At 59.2% G+C, this 18,566-nt stretch overlaps 1 long non-coding RNA gene across 1 annotated transcript in view; it reads left to right on the top strand.

Annotated features, from left to right (window-relative positions):
• Window positions 1–18,304, top strand: part of LOC117997759 — a 37,474-nt gene extending 19,170 nt beyond the window's left edge. The window contains exon 2 of the long non-coding RNA XR_004675879.1: window positions 17,736–18,304. This is a non-coding gene — a long non-coding RNA (uncharacterized LOC117997759). The remainder of the gene's footprint in view (window positions 1–17,735) is intronic.
• The last annotated feature ends 262 nt before the right edge of the window (window positions 18,305–18,566 follow it).

The raw sequence follows: 18,566 nt of genomic DNA, 5'->3' as shown, positions 1-18,566 counted from the left end.
GGTTTCTGTGGCTGCTCTGGCCCAAGCCCGGTGATGGGCCCGTTGCCATGTGGTTCTCTGTGCTGGGGTGCCTCATCAGTGCAGTGAAAACTCGACCTCCCTGGACAGTTGCTGGCCCATGGGCAGCCTGAACAGGTGCTGATCTGCAGGGGCTTGGAGTTCAGACTCCAGCACTTTGGGTTAGGGCCAGCTCCGTCACTCCACAGCCTGGGCCTTGATCAAATTGCCTTGTTCTCATTGCTATAGTCTCCAGAGTGAGGGGCTCATTGTAGGCGTCCTAGGAGCTGTCCCCCTGCTTTGGCTGGCTTCTGTGGAGCTCACAGGCTCTTTGCAGGCAATTTTTAATCCTTGAAAGGCTGTTGTCCCCAGATCTGGAGTTTAAAGAGATTGCCCTGGCGAGGGTCACACAGCTAATCCTGACCCCAGGGCAGTCCTGCTCCATACCTGGGCCCTCCTGCCCTCCTCCACTGCCTCAGGAAGCCCCTCCCGGCCTCCCCAGTGAGAAGTGGGCCCCAGGATTCTGCAAGAAGGAATGGAACCAGAGGAGATTTTACCAAATGTCTGTTCCAAGGGGCTTGACGTTTCCTTTGTTGCTTGTGTCTAGTGGGGGTTTCTTTGAAAAGTTGGATTGTTTGTGATGTTTTCTGAAGGAGGGAGGGAGGAAGAAAATGATTAGGTTAATGCCTTAAAGATGACAGTTTTATGTGTCAGTTTCCAGTTATTCCCGTGTAGAATGCAACTGGGTAATACTCTGAATGGGACTGGAGCTTCTGTTCTACAGTGGTTCCTGACACGTAGTGTGTTCATTTTTATGCATCAGTTTTATAAGTAATGGTGCTAATTGAACATAAGCAACATAAGCTTCCTGTGCGCTAGGCCCTCTGCTAGGCCCTGGGAATGCACACCTGAATCCTCCATAGCTATGGCCGATTGGCTGCTCGACGAAGTAACTAGCTTCCAGATTCTGGAAGGGGAAAGAATACAGCCATGGAGACTACTTTCAGGCCTGTCCCAGAAGTTTTATGTTCCCATCTGTCCACCTTCCTGCCACCCACCTATCTGCCCATCTGTCTTTTCATCCACTTATCCACCCACCCACCCACCCACCCATCCATCCCTCCCTCCATCTGCCCACCCATTCACTCATCCACCCATTATCCATCTACTCACCTACCCATCCATTCATCCCTCCACTCATCCATTCACCCACCCATCCATCTGTCCATCTGCCCATCCACATCCACCCACTTACCCACGTGCCCATCCATCCATCCCTCTCTTCACCTACCCATCCACCCATCATCCACCTACTCACCTACGCATCCACCCATCCATCCACTCATCCCTCCATTCACCCACCCATCCATCTGTCCATCCACATCCATCCACTTATCCATGTGCCCCATCCATCCCTCCATCCACCTACCCATCCACCCCATCCATCCACCCATCCACCTATTCTCCATCCATCCATCCATCCATCCATCCAAACATCCATCCATCCACCTATTCCTCCCTCTGTCCATCTACTCATCTACCCATTCCTCCGTCCATCTACCCATCCATTCATTTATCCATTCACTGACCCACCCATCCATCCATCCCTCCCTCCATCCACTCACCCATTCACCTCTCCATCCACTCATCCATGCATCCATTCACTCATCCAGCCACTCATCCATCCACCCATCTCTCCACTCATCCCTTCACTCATCCATTCACCCACCCATCCATCTGTTCATCTGCCCATCCACCCATCCATCCACTCATGCATCTATCCATCTACTCATCCACCTATCCATCCATTCATCCACCTATCCCTCCACTCATCCACCTATCCCTCCATCCACTCTCCATCCATCCATCCATCCATCCATCCATCCATCCATCCATCCACCTATTCCTCCCTCTGTCCATCTACTTATCTACCCATCCCTCTGTCCATCTATCCATTCATCCATCCCTCCCTCCATCCACTCACCCATTCACCTCTCCATCCACTCATCCACCCATCCATTCACTCATCCAGCCGCTCATCCACCTATCCCTCTATCCATCTACCCATCCACCTGTCCTTCCACTCATCCACCCACCCATCCATCCACCCATCCCTCCACTCATCCCTTCACTCATCCATTCACCCACCCGTCCATCTGCCCATCTACCCATCCATCCACTCATCCATCCCTCCACTCATCCACCTATCCCTCCATCCGCTCTCCACCCCCCATCCCCCCATCCATCCACCCACCCACCCATCCAGAACTCAGCATTTATTTGGACACATGCCCTACTGCTCTCAGTTGAGCACTGTGAAGTTTGAGCCCTCTGGGGCCTAGGCTGTCTGAGTCTTTGCCCTCAAGGATCTCAGTTAGGTGATAAGGGCTGTGATTGATTCCTACATAGATCCTGAAGCTGGCTGCCCTGTGGAGATGTTGTAAGGAACCACACAGCTCCCAGAAGAATGTGCTGGGGAAATAGAGTGCTCTGACCCAAGCCTTGGCCTCCAGAAGGACCTCTTTTCCTGGAAACCCTGGCTCTGCCTCACCAGGGAGGGGCACGATGCAGGTGGTCATGACCAGGAGCCACCTTTGTCCCTACCTCCACCCACCCCAGCCGGCCAGCTTGAGCCAGGCAGTGTCCCCTCTGTCACTGAGGACCTCAGCGGAGCACATGGGGGTGGGGAGAATCTACTCTGTAAACACCTCCGTGGATTGGTGAAGACCTCCTTCGAGCCCATAGATTGCAGGTCTGAGCACTTGGCAGTGACCCTTGAACATTCCTGAGACATTCCTGAAAAGGTCAGTGTCCTAACAGCAGTGTGCAGCCAGTGTTCCTGGAATCAGGAGCTAAGAGCCCGGCCGTGCAGGCCAGTTAGTTTTGAACTGCTTCCACGAATAAGCTTGCATTTTCTGTATCACCATCGGCTTCAGTGGATGGCACTGCACCCGGGACGCTGGGGACGCTGTAACCACCATGTGGAAAGCAAGGGATTTGAATAACAGCCGGGCCCCGGGGTGCGTGGAGTCCCTTCCCGGCTGCGCTGTCTGCTGTGTCCCTGTCCCCTCCATACCCTGGGTTCTCCGACAGACCCTTGTGGGCCTGTGCATGCACTGTGCGTCCAGCCTGGCTGCTGGACTACGGAAGTCCCTGCCAGGAGGAAGCTGCCCAGGGTGGGGCCCTGGAGACCCGGCAGCGACCAGGGAGGAGGTATGGGGGCCTGCTGCATCCTGGTTGCATGGAGAGGCCTCCTGTCTCTTGGCACCCTGCACCATCCTCTCCTCCTGGCCTCATGTAAGTCAGGCCTTCAAGCAGAGACTTCCTGAAAGCCCCTCACTCCCGGTAAGGCCAGATGCCCCTGGACGACGGTGTCTCGGCACTGCGTGCTTGCAGAGACAGGCACAGAACTTTCCCACACACCCAGGTGAAGGATGTTAGGACGCTGTCCCTGCCTTTGGTTTCTGTAGGAGAGCCTGACCCTGCATCCCCCACACCCACTCCTCCCAGCCTTCCTGAGCTGGGCCTTTCATCCCCGGGCCTTTGATAGCTGTCAAGTGTTACACCGGGGCGCCATCGGCCTTCAGTGGAGCTGCAGTTATGTGGGCTCTAATGGGGCACTTGCATTCCCAAAGCTCCTTTCTCAATGTGTCTGTTCATTCTAGAAGGTTCTTTATGTTTGGGCGGGGCCCTCGGGCCCTTCTCCAAAGGTGTGAGGGCCCTTTTCTGATGCAGGCTTAGCATAAACACAAAGAAGGGTGAGGTGGTGGCTTCTACTCTGCACCCAGAGGCGACCAGCCCCTCCTTGTAGGCCCTGCTGAAGGCCTCAGGAAGTGATGCCCAGCCCGGGCCGCAGGAAGACAGCCGCGGGGACCAGGGAGCCACGTGCCTCCGGCCGGCTCTGCTCCCATGTGCAGTGCACAGACCCGCCTGCCAGCCCCACCACACTTGCCCTTGGGCACAAGGGTTGGTGCCCATAGCCCGGGGGGGGGGGGGCAGGTCCCTGCAGGGGGACGGGGTGTGGGCCTGTGAAGGTCCTGTCCTTGTGACCAGGGACCACTACTGTAGTGGCTGAGACCTGGTGTCTTGGAGTCGGGGAGACGGAGCAGCTTGGCGCAGCTGAAGCCCAGCCGTGCGGATGGTGACTGCAGCCAGAGCTGCTGTGAGGAGGGCCCCAGCCCGGGGAAGTCCACGTGCATGGCAGCCTCGTTCCGCGGCAGCACCATGGGGCTCGCGTTGTCGGGATGCCCTTTCACAGCTGGGGCAGGCCAGGCACCACGCCGTTCGCAGTAGTGAGGGACAGAGCTGGCCCAGGGCCCCCAGCTGCGTCCCCCGCTGCAGCACTCCCGGGCAGGCTGGTGAGCACCGTCTCTCACACCCCCGGGGACGGCTGGGGACTCCCGCGGGACTGACCCCGCAAGGTCAGGGAGGCGGGATCTCTGTACTCTGAGGACCTCTTGGCCCGCAGTCCTGCTCGTCGCACGTGGTGTGACAACCACAAAGGCCCAGTTTGTTTCCAGACGCCCTCCCCCAGAGAGTCGGTACCCCTGGTGTGAGCGTTGATTTTGGGTGAAAGATGGTGCAGTCTCTTCAGTTGCCCTGAAAGCAGGCTGTTCCAAGAGCATCTACTCTTACTTCTTTGTTCGGGCCGTGGCAGAGCGGGGGCTCCCTGGGGACCCGGCATGCCAACGAGCCCTGGGGGTGTGCAGAGGCTGCATTCAAAGCTCGAGAACAGAAGCTGGTCTGAACTGACGAAAGAGAGGCAGACCGAGGCTGACCTGCACCCTCCGCCCCCCACACTGGGACAGGAAGAACCCTCCTGATGGCAGCACATGGCCCGCCACGCCATCAGCCACACGGCTGTCGCGCACAGAGGCCGCACCCCCAACACGGGGACCGCGGCTGCTGCCCACGAGGAGCCCTAGAATGATCCAAGAGAGGTTTAACAACAAACACGTGCCAAAAAGCAACCGTATGATCCGGCACGGGAAAGAAGGGAAACTCGGGTGAGATCATTTGGTTCTCATGGGTCACCTCTCCTGGCTGTGAGCCGCGCGGGCGGGTCAGACGGACCTGGCAGGACCGCAGGACCTCTGTCTCCGAGCTGGGAGGCTCCCCCAGGACTCCTGCGCCTGCTTGCCCCTGCCCTCAGGGAGCGTTCTTGTTCCACGTCTTCTGCAGGGCTCTAACTCAACTTTGCTGCCCCGGCCCAGGGTCTCAGCGTGGGCTCTTAGGGACCAAGCAAGCAGGGGGTGTGAGGGGCAGGGGACAGAACAGGTGAACGGCCAGATGGTTGGAGGTCTCACCTGTCTCCAGTCAGCAGTTGATTTGTGTCCATCCCTTGTCCTATCACCTGGGGGGCGGGTCACGCAGCGCCGGGGCCCCTTTCGGGGGCTGTGGGAGGGCTGATGGTAATGGATGCGTCCAGGAGCGTCACCACCCTGAACGACAACACCTGTGACCTGGTGGGAACAGCCTCTGACTGGCTCTTGTGACGTGAAGCTCAGAAAGTGTGGGAGCCTGTGGAGGTGCATTCCAGGCCTCATTGCACCTGCTTGATGGCCTCACGGGCGACCTCCACTTAGCTCTCTGAGATGCTTTTCAGAAAGTTTTGAAAGTGAGACCTTAATTATGAGATTTTTAGCACAATGCCAGAACATTTATCCCTGCACTGGGCCACGTTGTTAATTCTTCAGACGGAGGATCTGTGTTGCATACACAGAGTGCCCAGGCCTGGCTGGTTCCCAAGGCCTTCTGCAGGTGGGCAGGGCTGGGGACAGACCCTCGGGCGGGGGCCGCTCTGCCGCCCAGGTGGGAAGCTTGCATTGGCTGCTTCGTAGGGGCTCATTCATTCAGCAGTGGGCTGGGCAGCAGAGGATATAGAGGTGAGGCCAGGTAGCCCCGCCTCCCCGGGGCTCACAGGCCTGGGGCAAGGGCAGAGCTAGCCCAGGGGTCCAAGGAGCCCCCTGCGGACGCGAGAGCTGCCGTGTGCCCAGTGCAGAGTCAGGGAGCAATGACGCTGGAGCTGAAGCTCTGTGGGCTCAGGGCACTCAGGCTTTTAGACATTGATTCTTTGGAGGATGTGGAGCCTCCCCTGGGAGTTTCCAGGAGTTTGGTGGGGCTTGTAATGTGGACCTAGGGTGATCACAATCTCCAGGTTCAAGGACATTGTGAACCCTTTGGCCCAGCCCCTTCCCTGTCCACTGCATAGTGCAGATCTCCTTACCAGTCTCAGATGAACCCCTTCGGGGGGGCCCCCATCTCCCTGGGCTGCACACAGCAGACACCCTACATTTGTCCTGCTCCTCTTTCCACCGTCTGCCTCCTTCTCAGGCGGTGAGGGTAGATCTGTGCACCAGAGCAGAGAGAAGTGGTCTCCGGCCTGCCACCTGAACCCACCAGCACCCCTGACCATGCCCTTGCCACAGCATGGATGTGGCCGTGTGGACCCAGCCCTAACCAACCCTGAGTGAGCACCATGGTGCCCGAGAGAGAGTGTGGCCTGGGTCCTGCTGACTTTGTGGGGAGCGTAGTCTGCTGGCTTTGTCATCTGCTGCCTCGAGCATGACGTGAAAAGCCACTGTACCTTTCTGTTCTTAGGCTTCTCGTCTGTGAAATGGATATGTTTCTCTAAGCTTGTTGAATTAAATGAGAAAATGGTGGGAGGCACTGAGCAGGGACTCTGTAAACACCCCGAGATCAGCATCGGCCAAGGTGGCATCGCTGGTGTGTGCATCTCCGGATCCGGACTGCACGGGACACGAAAGGACCAGAGGTAGGGGGCGTCCAGGCCCCTCTTGGTTGTCCTCACTGGTCCCTGCAGCCCTGGGCTGGGAGTGGGGCCTGCCTCTCAGCTGCAGATGGCACGGGAGCGGCCAGCAGTGAGCACCGATGGGAGCGCTGCCTCTGGGGCTCCGTGAGCTCACCTTCTCATAATCTCGAAAGTCGATAAACATCCCAGCAAGTTGTTTTATGGGTATTGGCAAACTGATTCTAGAGGGCCTACGGAGCACAAGACCCCGAACAGTGAACACAGTATCAAAGAACAACATGGAGGACGGACGCTACCTGGCAGCAGGACCTCCAGCGAGACCGGCGCTTTGCCAAAAGAAGAGACAAATAGATCATGGAGCAGAAGTGAGAGCACACAGATAGCTCCGCTGATCTTGACAAAGGAGCAGAGACACACAATGGAGCCAGGACAGGCTCTTGAACAAAAGGCACTGGGACACCTGGGCATCCCGTGTGAAACAGAGAATCTAGACACAGACCTTCTGGTCTCCATGAAAATCAACTCAAAACGGGTCACAGACCTACATGTCAAATGCAAAACTTTACATAAAATTCCTAGAAGTAGATCACGGAGGAGAAAACCTAGGTGACCTTGGGTTTGGTGATGACATCGTAGACACAATGCCAAAGGCCGGGTCCGTGGGGGAAAGATTGGATAAGCCGGACACGTTACAACTAGAAACTTCTGCTCTGTGGAAGACATGGTCACACGAGTGAGAAGACAAGCTGCAGACGGGGAGGAAACCATCAGCTAAATGACTGCTGTCCTAAGTACACAAGAACTCTTAAAACTCCGTGATAAGAAAGCAAACAACCGAATTAAAAATGGGCAAAAGATCTGTACAGACACCTTATTAAAGAAGGTGTCCACGTGGCAAGAAGACATATGACAAGATGCCGCACATCATATGTCACCAGGGAAATGCAGACTCAGACGGTGAGATGCACGCCTACGAGAAAGGCTAACATCTAGAACGCGCATCCGTGGCTGGTGGGCACGCAGAAGGGTGCAGCCGCTGTGGGGGACGGTGGCTTCTTCCAAAGGCAGACATACTCTTAACCATGTGACCCAGCAGCTGCTCTCCGTGGTACTGACCCAACGGAGTGGAAAATTTATGTCCCCGCAGAGGCCTGCAGGTGAGGGTTCATTCATAATTTCCAAGACTCGGAGCCCAGCAAGATGGCCTTCAGTGGATGGATGGAGAAACAGATGTGGTCCATCCAGACCATGGGATGTTACCCAGCGCTAGAAAGCAGGGAGCTGCCAAGCCCTGAGGAGACATGAGCAACCTTACATGCACATCAGTCTGTGACAGAGGCCGGTGTGAAAGGCCACACGCCATGCGATTCCAGCTCCGTGGCATCTGGAAAAGCAAACCGTGCCGACTGTCAAAGGACCGTGGTGGCAGGGGTGAGGGGGCGGGAGGATGAGCAGGGGGAGCCCAGAGGGGGTTCAGGGCAGTGCAACTCCCCGCCTGGTGTTACAGGGGCGGCCACACGTCATCACACATCTGTCCAAGCCCATGGCACGTACAACGTCCGGAGCGGGTCCTGCTGTCAGACCGCGGACTCTGGGGGATGTGATGTATCTATGTAGGTTCGTGGATTTTTATAGATGTCCCTGGTGGGACTCTGGTGGGGGATGTTGATCGTGGGGGAAGCTGTGGGAAGTACAGGGCGTATGTGGGAACTCTCTGTACGTTTTGCTCAATTTTACTGTGAACCCAAAAGTACACAGTACTTTGCCCTAAAAGTATTTTTTTTTTAGTAGCTAAACATGGCCCAGGACTCACCCTGCACTCTGGTCTCGTCCTCAAGCATACCCAGTTCATCCAGTGTGTCCAGTGGGCACTGGAGCCTTCTCTGTCCAATTCAGTTGTGGGGGGGTGGTCTGCCAGGGCTCCCTGCGCTTTGGTCCTCCTGCACCTGCGGTATTGGCGCCTCCTGCGTCTTAGCCTGCCCATCTGGCTCCCGTATGTATGCAGCAGGCACGAGGATTCAGCCCCATGCTGACCACTGGGCACACATGAGTGAGCTGTGCCGCCGACCTCCAGGTCCCTAGTGCAGTGCCCCAGCCTCCACCATCCTCGTGGCCTCCTTGCCTCCCTCTCCTGAGTGGGCCCTTCCCTCCTAGGTCACTGAGTCACCCCCAGCCAGCTTAGGGTGTTGTGTGCCCTCTGCACAGCCCCTGAATCCACGTGGGACCAGGACACAGGAGACCCACTGGTGGAAGGACTTTGGTGACAGTGGTGGCATGTGACACGCGTCAGGGATTACACGGTCACTGCAGAGTCCCTGCCCTTCCACGGTCTTACGTTAGACCTTGCTGTGCCCGGTGAGGCAGATAACTTGTCCTCCCCAGTCTCATGCTGTGGGAAATGGGGCCCAGGATGCAGGACGCCCCAGAGTGACACTGTGTGTAGAGGCAGCCCCAGGGGTTGACCCAGGACCAGCTTGCCTGGTGCACACCGTGGGGGTTGGTGCACGTCCCACAGCTTCTGTCAGGAGCCGTATGGTCGGGCGGAAGATGCTGGTTTCATTCACACCGATTCCTCAGCAGGAGCCAGTTTTGGGGACCTGCAACCTCACGGTGCTGTCACTCTGAACCCAGTCTGTGACATGTGCATGCTCACGTGCTGGTGGTTCTAAGCCCACTGTCTGTGGCCCCCCAGCAGGAGGCCGGTCAGCAGCCCCCGGTGCGCATGAGCACACAAGCTGGCCTTGGCCGAGCTGAGCCGCACCGTGCGTCTTCCCTCCTGGCCTCCCAGGCGGCTGGGAAATCAGTGTGAGAACGCACCCCTGAACAGGTTGGGAAATTTAATAGTTTTCATGATGCATGTTACAAGGAAAATACCGTTTTGTTCATGAGCCTCTGAAATCAGCTTTGCTGAACGTCAATATTACCACCTGTTCAGAGACAGCCTTCGGAAACATGGGGCATTGTTGTGGATATGCTGGTGCCCTGGCTGGAGGCCCTCCTCCCTGGTGGGGCGAAGGCCTCGGGGTCTCCGCTGCAGTCTGGGGCTGAGGAGGTCGTGTGGGCGCCTCAGTGTTGCTCCCAGTTAAGTGCAAGGGGGTGGGGAGGACAGGGGAGGGCAGAGCCAGCGCAGTGGGGCGGCGCTCAGTTGGAAATGCTTTTAGATGCCACGTGGAGGCCAGGGGCTCGCGGGTGTGCAGGCAGGCGGCAGACACACAGGGCCGAGTTCAGCGGTGTCCTGGTGGGGCAGAGACAACCGGCGACCTCGGCCCCAGAGGACATCCCCTGGGGAGGGCTGCAGGGGCGGAGGCAGACTTGTCACCAAGAGACTGGAAGGGTGACCAGGCACCTGGAGGGGGCCTTCAGGCAGGTGGGGCTGGGGGGGCTCTAGGAAGTGGGGCGGATCAAGGGAATCCATTGGAGCTGGTGGGCGGGACCAGCGTGTGAGTTCTGCAGGGGCTGCCCTGTTCCCTCCATGCTTTTGTCACCAGCTGCTGCTGGCCTCTGTGGACAGCACCTCCGAGCAGTGGGGCAGGTTCAGCCTGCAGCCTGCTGGACGGCAGTGGCCGTGCGGCTCAGACACGGGTCCCCAGTCCTCCAGCCCCTGGCAGCTGGGAGCCCTCCCTTCCTGCGCCCCTGCCGTCCCTCCTGAGCTTTCACCCAGGTAGCACCTGCTGCTGCCCCCAGGCTCCTGCACCTTCACGAAGGTGCCCGCCCTGTCACTTTGTAGGTGGACGCGTGGCACGTGGGAAGGGGCCTCCCTCCTGTTACGTGGGCATCCTTTCCGACGGGGCCCTTCTTGAGGACGGCTCGGTGGACAGCATCTCGCTGTGCCCTGCCTGTGAGAGGCTGCCCGGCCCCACGTCCTGCAAAGCAGAAACGTCTTCACAGGAGGAAGCCGACTCTTAATTGCTGTGCCAGGATTTAAAATGCTCTGGCTCAGCGTGTGCAGAGACATGAAGCGGAAAGGCCGGCTGACTGGGGCACTCACACCAAGCCCATGTTTTCAGGACCCAAAGGTGTTTTTCTGTTTAGCATTCCTCTTTGGAAAAATATGAAATTAATTACAAGGACAGTGTACCTCGCTGAGCCATCAGAGGCCCTCAGATCACTCTATCACAGTGTCACCTTCTGTTCTCCACCTTCCAGAGTGGTGTCACCAGCTGGTTGGCTGGCCTGGCCGCTGGCTGTCCGTCCCAGCTGGCCGTCACCAGCTTCTATTTTTAGCCGTGGTTTGGTCCAGAACTTGACAAGATTTTCAAACTAATAACTGGATTGTCAAAGAAATCAGCTGTCGTAGGATGGTCCGGGAAGGAGCGCCGAGGGGGAAGCAGCCTCAGGGATGGTCGGACACCGGGGGCTGCCCACTTGCTCCTCCCGGAGGGCTTGAGGGCCAGCGCGGCTCCCTGTGACCATGAGGACATCACAGCGGAGCCGCCGCACTGGAGGGAGCAGGGAGTCTCCCTTCTTGGGCTGGGTCAACGTCTGGTGGGGACGCAGGAGTGGACTTGGTGGGTCAGACGCCATCCCCAGGTGAAGTGTCCCCTGGGCCAGGTAGGCTGAACGCTGGTGGAGAAGTTCTGACAGCGGACATGAGAGAACCACGCAGGAGAAGAGCAGCACCGTCCCAGAAAGAATGGCCAGACGCATCCCAGCTTGCATGCTCGTCCTGCCGTGCCTGCCCCATCCCCTTCCCCCACCGCCAGGGGGTGCCCAGCGAGGCCCCGCCAGGAGCCCCCGAGATCCGCTAGAATTCTCCCGGTGCCCTCAGCACTGCTAGCCGACGCCTCAAACCCTTCTGGTATAATTTAATCTTGGCTGCTTTTTTATCTTCCATTTTACACGTGTACTTACCAAGAACAGGTATTTTATGTTGAATATGGATTCTAACCCCAGCAGCTCCTGCACAGGCAGGAATACAAATGACCTGTTCCCTCTGCCAGCTGTCAGAGGCCATGGCTTTGGGCTGGGACCGGGACCCTCGACCCTGCCCCACATGGTCCCTGGAGACTGGCCCAGGTGGACCGATGGACCGATAGGTGAGGCGCTGCACCAGGGGCCGGCCGGAGTGGCCCCCCGGCATCGTGCTCCCAGAGGGTGCACGTCAGCGCCGGGAGGGCCCAGGTGCTGTTCCGGCTGGGACTAGCACGGTGGCCAGCGCCCACGTGCCAGGCATCTTGCCACGTGCGTGTGCCCAGTCTCCGTCCTCAGCACGGCCCTGAAGGGCCGCTCCTGTCACCGGGCTGTTGGTAGCACATGGGGGCCCCAGGTGTGGATGGGGTGATGCTGGAGCTACGGGCTCCTTCCCGCATCACCTGCTCTGCCACGAGCTCAGCTCTAAGCCTCTGACCCTCCGACCCTGCCGGCCCGGAGGTGGCCGCCGTCATGGTCCCCGTCTCGTAGATGAGGGACTCAGCTCCCAGGGGCCTGTCCGCCTGTGCTCTGGCCTCACCCACCCGGGGCCCTTGGGCTCCTCCCCTAAAAGGCAGGCTGGGAGGTGCTGGAGGCCCACCCACCAGGAGCCCCATGCTGCTGCCCTGCACCCCCGATGCCCAGGCGGCGCGGGCCCACCTTGCAGACAGCCGAGCGCCTGAGCCGTTGGTTTTCCAGCCAGGCTGCACAAATGGACGTCAGAATGTGGACGGAAAAGTGAATTAAACCAATTAGGCCTGCTACCTGACTTGTGTGTCAGCGAGAGACTCCTGTTTCTTCCTTCTTGGTTAAGGAGAGGAAATAATAAGAGTTGGCAAATGGGCCCTTTTAGCCCCGTCATGATTAATTTATTCATCTCTGCAAGTTGGCAATTTGTAAAGCCCCGACTTGAGCAGCTTTTTAGCCGACCTCTGTGTGCTCGGTGCCACTCGGAGGAGCAGGCACTGGGGGTCCCGGGGAGGGAGGCCCTGGTGTACGCCGTCTGCCGGCCAGGCTGCCTGCTGGGAGGCAGGGCTCTTCATGCTCCTTAGAGCCCTCGGATGCAGTGTAACCCCTGCCATGTGGGAAACCCTAAATTTTCTGGTAGCCTCATGGAAGTGGAAAGGAACCAGGTGAAATTAATGAATATTGTGTTTAACTCAGGAATCCCGAATACTGTCTTTCAACCTGTAATCCACATAAAAGCTATGAAGAAGCATTCTGCGGTGTTTTGTGCAGACTTACTGGAGGTCTGGGGTGCACCCTCCCTGACACGCACCCCGCGGGTCTCTGCGGTGGTTGGGCAGACAGGAGGCCCGGCCGGGACTCTGCGGGACCACGTGTCATCTGCTTCATGGTCAGTGACCTGTCTGTTGCCCGATACCCCCCTCTGCTCACGCTGGCACAGGCCGGGCCCCCGGGGCAGAGCCGCCGGCTTCCGCTGCGTTGGGGCCCCCGCGCAGAGCCATGCCCGGCACGCAGCCCACGGCTCGGTGCGCACTCACGAGCCGACGGACGGACAGGCGCAGGGGTCGGGAGCGTTTGCCTTTCCTGGGGTCTCGTCTGTGCCTTTCCCTCCTGCTTACCCCGCTGCTGGTGCTGGCCACACCGCCTCCTCCCTTCCGCAGACAGACCTCCTTCCTGTCGCCCAGGGGAGCGCCAGTCACCTTCCCTGGGACGGAGGTGTGTTCCTGGGCCTGGGGCGCAGAGCCTGGGGCCTGCACGGCGAGGGCGCGGGCGCTGGCGCACGGTTAGGGCAGGCCCCGCGGCTTGCAGAGCGGCACCCGGTGGTCAGCCGTGACCCCGGACGTAACCGTGTGACGCCGCTCAGTGACGGGCGGTCCTGGCACAGAGGCAGAATGGTGGCGGGGCCTTCCCTTTGATGCTCCTCACAGCTCGTGTGCAGTCAGACCTTTGGGAGTATTCTGAGTTAAATAGAGTTCATTTTGTGTTTGACATTAGAACTCGAAGATCCGGGCAAAGAGGCTAAAAAGCAGCGTCCTCTTGGGTCCGCCAGCAGCCTCTCAGAAGGAGCAGCCTCGGTGCCACCAGAGGGGCTCGGGTGCTCGCCAGGTGGGGGCCCTGTCCATGCCTGCGGGTTCCCACCCCCACAGCTGCTGCAGGCCGTCATGCCCCTCTGGGCGGACTGTCCACTAGGAGTTCGGTTTCTTATTAAACTTGTCTGCTCAACTATCTGTTTCCCAGGGATGATCGTTTATTTATCAGAAACGCACCTGCCGCTGGGACTGTCGCGTTGGCCACTAATGGTAATTATGATAATGATCGAATCTTGGTAATGACTGAATAGCAGTGATTGGGGACGAGCAGCAGCGGGGACACGGGCACTTTGCACGTGGTAACAACTCAATGAGGGGGGGATGCTCTTGTCCCCATTTACAGATGAGGAAACTGAGGTACAGCGCTAGGAGGCTTGCCCAAGGTCCCATGACCAGTCGAGGCAGGCCTGGGATTTGAACCCTGGTGCTTTAGCAGCATTTGAAAGTGTGCAGACTTTTTCGCTGACTCACTGGGCTGCCAAGCAAACTCTTCACTGACCGCCACCACGTACTGGCTGTTTTGTTTCAGCGATGCAGGGATGCAACGGCTGTAGATGTCACAGAGGAGACAGATGACCCCGTGACAGAGGGCCGTGCGGTCGTGGTGGCCATGCAGCCGGGGCTCGGGGCTCGCTGCCCCCCTCACTGCTGCCCACGCTCCCAGCAGCCTCTGCAAGGGGCCAACCAGACAGACAGCTCTGGGGTCGTGGGAGGGGACCTTGCGCTGGAGCCCGAGGATACTGCTGTGTCCCCATGTCGTCCTTCGTGGGAGGGTGTACACGCACAGAGCGAATCCTACTTTGTAGATGGCCACGTCCTTCATCTGACTGGAACAGTACAACCCTTTTGGCACGAAGCACAAAACGTCGCTTGATCTTTAACATTAGAGGGCTTCTCTTGGAACCCACCCAGAGGCAAGAGTCCACAGCCGCAGATTTCCTTCTAGAAGGTGTCCAAACAGCGGTGTTGGTGGTGGTGAGCTGCTGACCCTCACGCCAAGCCCACGTGCCCGGGGGCTTTCGACAGCACCTTTGCCTGCACCGGGGCCGCGTGAGTGTGGGCCTCCCTGGGGGACTGGTCAGAGGGAAGACTGCCTCTGACCCACACGCTCGGGATGGACCATCCACACGCACAGTCCACGCCGCTCGTCATCCTGAGAGGCGGGACAGCGTGTCCGGGCCCCTGCGATGCTGGGCCAGCTGCGCCATGCTTGGGCGCGGCTACTAGCAGTTCTCCAGAGCTTCCGGAGGATTCGGACACGTGGACGGGGCTCAGAGCTGCAGGCCTCCCGCCGTCCAGGAGGGGCAGCTTCTGCTGCTCGTGGCCATCACAACAGTTCATGTCACCTGGGCAGCGTGGTAACGGACTGGTGGCGAGCGGCAGGGGCAGGGACCAGAACGCACTCTTGCCGTGGCCCTGCTGACGTGGAGCAGGGTGGGAAGAGCCTTAGAAGGACCCGACGTGTCTGACTTCTGACATCAGTGTCCTGGGCGGACCTTCCTCTGCTTTGTACGTCCGTGGACGGGGCAGAGCGCTGCTTGTGGACCTCAGTATCCCCCTAGGTTTGCGGGACTGGGCTGTTGATGGGGCCCCGACTCGGCCCCTCTGCCCCACTGTTGTTCCGCAGGCAGACCCGTCCCCGCGAGGGCGGACCTCCTGGGATGTGACGCGGTGACAGCTTCATGAGCAATGGCCCTTTACCCGAACGACGTGGGCAATGCAGAACAGCACACGGCTAACCGCCGGGCCGTGGTTCCCACGTTGGAAACGCCTCTGCCTGGTGCATAAATAAGACAGGCCCTTTTAAAAAAGAAATCTGTATTTAAGGACGTGTTTGGCTGTGTTCTTTGCCTCCCGTAAAGGTCACCCGGATAGATTTTTCCTTCTTTAGCATTGCAGGCTGTGAAGCGCTGGGCATTTCTATTCTCTCTCCATCCAGTGAACCTGGGGGACTAAATTAGATTCTGAAATTGAGTGTGCAGGGGAGTCGGTGAGTTACCGTAATGGGAGGTATTGCTTCTCACCTTGCAAGTAGCGAGGTCATGATAATATGAAGCGAAGTGGATTAAAAATAAAACTAAAGGTATTTATTTACGACCTGCTCGGAATTGGATTGGCGTCCATGTAAGTTGCATCTAATGGTGAAAGACAGCAGATTGATGTTCATCTGTCCCTGGGGACATTCTGCCAGTGAAATTTGCTCCGCGAATTCAATTTAAAGGCCCCCAGAAAGTATCCAAAACGCAAAAGGAAATGGGGTTGAGGAAGGGGGTAAAGCAGCTGCGGCAAGCCGGCAGCGGAGGACAGCCCCGGTGCGCGTCTCGGGGTGGGGGAGGGTTCTGCACGGCTCACGGACCCGAGGCGCCGCGGCGCTCCATGCCAGGCCCTGGCCACCCCTGGCTGCCCCTGGTGGGAACTGGGACCCCATTCTGCAGATGAGGAGCCTGAGGCTGCGAGGCGGTCAGTGGCTGGCCCGTCTCTGCAGCCAGGTGGCCACACAGCCAGGATCTGAGCCCAGAGCCTGCCTCCAGCGGCCGGCTCTGTGGGATGGTGCAGCTACCCCCAGCCTGCAGATAAAGGGCGTGGGGCTCAGGGGGGTCTGTTGAGGGCTGGACTGGGATGTGAACGCATCACCTGCCCCCCTTGGCACACCCTCCTTGTGTCCCCTGTCCTAGCCTTGCGGGGCCAGGAGGCTTGGTGGACGGTGCCTGTGTGAGTCTCCCCGAGCTGCCCCTTTCCAGGCAGGCAGGTGGGGCAGCCCGAGTCTGATGCCCTGCCCGTCCCCTGTCTTCTGCTGGGACCCTCGGAGGGGCAGCACCAGCACCCTGAAAGCCCAGCCACCCTTCAGGCTTGCTCAGATCCGGCTCTGGGTGGGATGGGAGGTGGAGGGAAGGCCCTGGGGGCCACATTCTCCAGAACCAGAGCCAGCCGGGCTATCTATGCAGTGTTGGCCCACTTCCTGAGAAGGAGTCTGGCCTCAGGCCTTGCCCTGACCTGATGGCCCAGTCCCCCATTTCTCCTCCTCTGAGACCCCCAACCCAGGAAGCCGTCCTGGCCACATAGCCCTACCCACTCCTGCCAGAGCCCTCTGGGAGCCGGGGCCCGTGCTCCCCGAAACCCACCCCACCCTTGGTGGTGTTGCAGGTTGCTCTGGATGAGGGCCACGGTCCCTCAGAAGGGCTGGTCAGGGTGCAGGGCTGGGTGTCGTGCATCGCTGTGGTCCCGGTCATGTTTTTCTTTCCAGCACTTTCTTCAGTATCCCTCTCTCTGGTTCCTAAACTGTGAGCTCTTGAGACCGTTCCTGTGTCCTGTGGGGGGTGAGCTCAGTGTCCAGCCCAGCGAGCTGAGACATGGCCCACATGGGTGGGCTGGGGTCAGCTGAGGGTCTCTAGCTTGGTCTTCCCTGGAAACACTATCGACTGAGGGACAGTGACAGGGGCTGCCTGACATGGACCCCCCCCCCCGGGGTGTGCCCACCTGGCACATACCTGCCCCCGGTGCGCCCAGTGTCCTTGCTGAAGGAGATGGTGCCTGGAGAAGTGTCACCACATGCACAGAAATCTGTGTCTGAAGTCAGCCCTGGCCGGGGTGGGTGGAGGTGCTTTCCTTGTGGATTCTGCAGAGCCTTGGGGGCAGTGGGGGCTCCTGGGCTGAGGCAGCGCACTTGCAGCCGGGCCCCTCAGGACCAGCACCGGGGCCCTGGAGCCCCAGGGAGCCGGTTCGGTGAGGTCACAGTGTGGGCAGCTCTGCCCTCAGCATCCCGGCAGCGTCGCCTGAAAGTATGCGGAGCCGGGCGAGGGCCTTCCTCCTGGCTGTAGGGGCTCGGGGCCTTTTGGAGTCCGGAGGGGAGGGGACAATTCGTGGGATCTGGGAGGCTGCAGAGCCCCCTCTGGCTCACCCCCACTGCTGGCCAGTCCCCACCCAGGGGAGCCCCTGGTCTGCAGCCCCCTGCCCTGCGGCTGGTCACCTGCTCTGACCCGGGCTTGTCTCTCTCCCCCCAGGAGCTGCTGCTCTTCCTTCAGAACCTGCCCACAGCCCACTGGGGCAACGAAGACATCAGCCTGCTGCTGGCTGAGGCCTACCGCCTGAAGTTTGCCTTCGCGGATGCCCCCAATCACTACAAGAAATGAGCCGGGGCCAGCGCGGCTGGCCTCACCCACCCCGGGGTGGTGCCCCCAGCGCCCGTGGCTGCAGGCCGGTGGCCAAGGAGGGGCCTTGCTGGGCTGCCCTGCTCTCCAGGGAGCTGGCCAGGACTGGGCGTCAGGCGAGGGCCAGGGCCTGGCCGGGGGCCGCCTCTGTTTCCTAAGATACCAAAGAGAGCCGGGGGAGGGTCTTGGCCCTTCAGGGGGCCGGGAGCGGGTGGGCATCTCCCTGCCCTGTCCCTGGAGCGTCCTTGCCAAATGCCCACCTCCTGGAGCCCCCAGGGCACAGCGGCCCGAGAGCCAGACCCTCTTGGAGGGGCCTGCTGTCTGGTGCCGGGGCCAGGAGGAGGTGGTGGTCATCTCATACCTGCTTTGAAATGCAAAAACCCTATTCTGTTGAGTGAAAGAGAATAAAACATAATAAAAAGCGAACTGTTGTCCTCACCTGTGAAGTCTCTGTCCCCACGGGGCTTCTCGAAGTTGGCCTTATTCCTGTAACTGTCCGGCCCCTGGGCTCTAGCATGTCCCTTCTCTCTTGCTCTAACCTGGACTGGGGATCGCTCTGTGCGTCAGCCGAGCGGCCGGGAGCTGTGGCTACAGCAGGCTGGGGGCAGGCTGAGGAGCTGAGCAGCTGCCGTGCTTTTCCAGCCTCTTGAAAGTGAGGACTGCGCCCCCGCTAGCCTGCATGCT

Source organism: Mirounga leonina, unplaced genomic scaffold, assembly GCF_011800145.1.
Source record: "Mirounga leonina isolate KUSES-001 unplaced genomic scaffold, KU_Mleo_1.0 Mir_375, whole genome shotgun sequence".
In the NCBI taxonomy this organism is placed as follows: domain Eukaryota; kingdom Metazoa; phylum Chordata; class Mammalia; order Carnivora; family Phocidae; genus Mirounga; species Mirounga leonina.
This window is presented reverse-complemented; position numbering and strand designations above follow the sequence as displayed.